This window comes from Corvus brachyrhynchos, unplaced genomic scaffold (assembly GCF_000691975.1).
Source record: "Corvus brachyrhynchos isolate BGI_N302 unplaced genomic scaffold, ASM69197v1 scaffold116, whole genome shotgun sequence".
Taxonomy (NCBI): Eukaryota; Metazoa; Chordata; class Aves; order Passeriformes; family Corvidae; genus Corvus; species Corvus brachyrhynchos.
This window is the reverse complement of record NW_008240221.1, coordinates 7,923,178-7,928,244: the sequence shown is the minus strand read 5'-3', so window position 1 is coordinate 7,928,244 and position 5,067 is coordinate 7,923,178.

Here is a 5,067-nt window from a genome sequence, read left to right as displayed (position 1 = left end):
AGACCACTGGTGGCAGATAAAAATAAATACACCGTAGGGTTGCTTTTTAGATGAGCACATATTGTGCATGCCTTAAGAACTTTATGAATTTGATTATAATTTGTGCAGTACTACAGAACTATTTTCTAAATGAGATTAAATACCATAAAGATGCAAAAATAGAGTCTATATAAGACCAATTTCCTATGGAGAACTGCAGAGTTAAACCAAAGAAGGCAGGAAGTATTCCAGTAGGAGAGGGAAAAAATACATGTTTAAGCAATAGACTTGAAAAATTAGGCAGCGAAGGAAAGAGCAAATTGAAAGCTGCTTAGATTTACTGTAGCTGTAATGTGTGTTCTGCTTATTTACATAAGGTCTATGTGATTATCTCCTCTGCTGTTCAGTAAGAATAGTCCCTACTGTAGTATCTGCTGCAACACATGGTACTTTTGTTATCTCAGATATGCAGCCCACTTACTAAAGAAACACACTAACCAATATGTAACGTGAACTTTTGACTGTTCATGGAGTTTGGAGACAGAGAATTTATTACACCACCAGCAGATACTAAGGGCCGAGTCTGTATTCCCCAGTGGACAGACTACTCTGGTTTTATTTTAAGCTTAACAAAATTTCTGTTTGTTCTTTCTTGTTGCTGCCTGTTTGTTTGAAAACAAAGGTTCTCCATTTTGGACTTTATTTTAAGACAATTCTGAGACCAAATATTGCACCCTATTGGTTGAGAAACCAAGGCCTTTTTATGAAAATGACAGACTCTCTTTTAGGCCTTAATGCTCCTCAAACGTTCTTGACTCACCCTGCATACCTAGATCTCTGTCTTTGATGTTCTCCAAGTGTCATCCTTGTAGTCTGCACGCATTCAGTTACCACCAACTTTTACCCATGGAAAGGCAAACAAGTGTGTGAAGGTCACAATATGATGAAAATAACATGGACTTTTTTTTCTGAGACTAGCAGCATCATATCCTTCTAATGAGCATTCAGTTATAAATTCCTACAGAGAAGGTAGTGGTTTGGGTTCCAATCATTTGTGTTTTGTTTACTGGAATGAGCTTTTTAATTTTACTTTTTTAGTTAGGTTTTGGGGGTTTTTTTAAAATTTTTACCTAGTTATCTCTTGAAATATTACGGAACTGTGGCTCAGATCCCATAAGGGAATAAATAAAAGACTCCAACATATCCCATGGTGACAGGAGAATCTGAAGCTCTTTTAAAGTTTTCTTCTTGGCAAAGCAATATTCATGGATATTTTAAAACAAACAAACAAAAAATTGCTTGTCCTAAACTAGACTTTCATGCACATTAGATGAAGGAATTTTGAATTTACCAGTGACAAGAAATTATTAACAGGTTATCTATTTTTCCATCATGAGCAAGAGCTCTTGGTACTGTCTCTCAGACTGTTCTACATGGGAGAACAACATTTCACACTTTCATGATTTCTTCTCATTTCTTTTCCCTTCCAGAATGACAGGACCACTATAGTGAAATGCTACTGAGTCACTGGAAATTAGTCAGTACATTGTTTGAATATGAATTTGGGAAAAATAGAGCAAGATATTGTTTCATAGTTGGTGCAGAGGTAATTTACCAATTGTTCTAGGAAAAAGGAAAGATTTTAATAGGAAAGATAATTTTTATCACATATTTGACAAAGCAGTGGTGGAATGACCCTGGGAGATGTGAAGCATTGCAAAACTGCACAAGTATAAGTGCTGAAAAGCTGCATTTGGGAGCTCTCAGATATCAGATATGTGGTTATTAGTAACTCGAAATGAAGAACTCATAACAGCTTAGAGTAAATTTTTACTGTTTAACCACCTGTACCAGGGCTGGTCTTCAGCCCATGTGTCTGGTCACAAATGTGCTATTAAACTGCCTTTCCTCCTGGTGGCTATCTTTATGCTCTCTACTGGGGACTAAATATACCCATCAAACACAGTAAGAAAGTTAGCCTTAATTTCTCCATCAGCTAAGAAATAAGGAAAAAGGTTGATATTCTTTCAATCCTGTCCATGTCTGAACAGACAAGTTTTCCTATTTTCCTATTCCTAATCCAGCATAGCCTCAGACTCCACTCCCAGTAGTGCCCTTATAACCAACTTTCTTCCAGAACCCAAAGACCTGGGTGTCCAGTGAGCTGCACAGTGGCTGATGGGAGTAATGCCACCCAGTAGTGACCTGGCCACAAGCCTCCAGCTTTTGTTCTCAGCTAATGACAACATTCTTGGCAAATGCTTTTGTTTTAGGCCACCTTGGACTGGTCCAAGAATTTCAATTCAAGTGTCACAATATGAATGTCCCCAGCCATTGCTCTTAATTATGACCCTGCTTCCAAAAAACAACAAAAAAAGGCCTAGAGTCCTATTCTGTTATTCCCAGCTGGAGTGTCCTGTTGGCTAGCCAGCTTTGAACCCTTCAATTTCTTCAAAAAAATGTATCAGGCTTCTCAATGAGTGTACTCTACAGCATTCTTAGTTTGCTTTGTAGTAGTAGTAGCAGCAGTAGCAGTCGAGTTTTTAGTGGGGGTTATTCCAGCAGAAAGAACAGTTTGGCAAACTGTGTTTTCTTACAGTTTTTCTGACTGACCTTATTCTAACTAGCATGGGCAAGAGCAGCTCTGGATTGGCAGTGAGAAGAGTTGTTTTTTCTTCAAAGCCTTCTTTCTAACCCACAGTGTAAAAAACACTCTGTTCTGTTCCTTCTCTGCCTCAGTTTACTTCAACTATAAAATGGAAGTGATAATTTCTGTTGTAAAATACTTACATCTGTGAACTGAAAGCATTACAGAAGAACTAATTACTGTTATGCTTAAACATTCCAGCCTTGCGATTAAGTGATTTTTATGCCTTGATAATTATATTTCACTAGGGAAGAGTGAGAAACCATCCATCAAAGTCCCTGGCTGCGACTGAAATCTTAAGCTGACAGGAATTTTGTGGTGCAGTCATTGATAACCATGGTTTTGAATAGCTCTGAAACAAAGCTGTGAAAAATTCACAGTCTCTTCAGATTCACCTTATTTATAGCACACCCCAGTATGACGTAAATTTCAGTCACGTACAGCTTGTTTTAAAAGCAGAGTAAATCTTTATCAGTCTCTTGAATGCTAACAGATGAAAGACTATGTTCAAATCTTTAGGCCTTATACAGCAGACAGGATTGCAAGGCTAATTGGTGCTGCTGGCATTCAGTGTCGAGGTTAATATGAAATAAAGCTGGTTTAGAAAATTATTATTTATTGTTTTGTACAGATGGATTTGATTTGTAGCTTGGAAGTTTCACAAAGCATCTGTAGTACCCAGAGGAAAGTAAAAGGAGTAGAATCAATAGGAAGTGCAATAGGTACCTAGCATGGTTTTAGAAAAATAACCATTTCAGACAGCTTCACTTTAAGTACAGCTTCTGAAGTCTGTATTTGGCATTCCTTCTTACTAAATCAGTGTTGAATAAGGGCTCCATGATTTTGCCGAAAATTAGGCAAGAGCTGTTTTTTCCAGGCTTACACGGAACAGAGCCTCATTTTACTTCTTCCTTTCATGCCATGGGGATTTTAGAAGGGCAAAGATATCAGTAAATCAGGAGTTGCAAAATGTTGGCCAAGGAGTGGTCATATCTTGATCTGACCACAGTGTGGCTAAACCAGACACCAGGTAACAGAAGTCCAACTTCCAGTCATGCACATATAAACTGCTGTCCCTCCCTGTGGCATGACAACATCAGAGCTCCCAAATCATCCAGAAAGCACTTCTGTTGGCCTTGATTTTCTTGTGGCAGAATAACACCTCTGATAGTCTCTTTGGTGGGACATAGAGCATGTTTTGGCTCCCCAGAGGATGGATCAGACACTGTTGACAGCAGCAGCCAAACCAGGTATTGCATGCTGGTATGGAGGAAACCAGTAAAAATTCAAAACACTGTTCTGCAAATCATTGCTACTGCAGTAGGGAGTGAGGCTGACTTCAGTATGACTACATTCATAGTGAAGGAGTGCTAATACATATTTCATGGCCTTTACAAAACTGTACCTTTCTGTGCAATAACTAATGAATGACTCAGGCCTGGACATAGTAATTGTAACAAGAAGCACTGTGCTGCTGAAAACTTGGGAAACCTCTTCTCCAGTAGCGTTGAAATTACTGCATAAAGCTTCTAAATTCCCAAGATATTGAAGACGGAGATCTGTATGCCTAAAAATAGGATTCATCATCTAGCACACAGAGTTTCAGCTAGCAAACAGAAAATGCCTGAGAGAAAAAAAGTTCTGTTTATTCAGCTCTCTCCCCACCTTGCCCACTGGCAGTTCTGTGGTAGGTACTTATGTTAAACAAGGATTTAGTGCCGAAAGCTTTCCAGATTCCAAGTAACAGCTTCATACATTTCCAAAGAAATGACTGGCTCACTTTCTTACAAAACCTGCAATCAGTTCATCCTACTCTTTCCAAACTAATCTAATGGTTTAAACATTTCCCTCCTCAGCCTGAAGCATTGTGAGCTGCACCTCCTGCTCCCCTATGCAGCAAGTGATGGGTACGGGCTGTGTTTGCCCCTTCTCCTGCACATGAGCCACTCTGAATTGTGCAGCTGAAAGCTCAGCGGTGGGAGCTGCTTCTGCAAGCCTGCAAATAGAGGACAAGATCTGAGCAGAATTGAATGCCCACAGCTTCATTCTTTATCAGGAACGTCCTATCCATAACCTTTAGCCTCACTTGTGTATTGAAGCTTCATTTGGTTCATATGGGCTATTAATATGGGTAGCATGTAACTCTTAAGCATTATCTTAGGTGAACTAAGATATTTGGTTTTGCTATCCTTTATGTGTGAGCATTTGTCATTCTATACCTCTGACTAACAAGAGTTGAGGGATTCATATTGAGAGAAGAATTAAACTTTTTCCAGTTAATGCCATCAATGCAGCCTTTGGCACGTTTTCAAAAAGCACTTTTCTGTGCTACCTAGTAGTACTGCGTGGAGAAATAAGGGCAATCTTTACCCCTGGAGTTCAACTGACTGCCCCCAATACTCCTTGGAAATGAGCTGGATAATCTATCTCAAGAAAGAGTG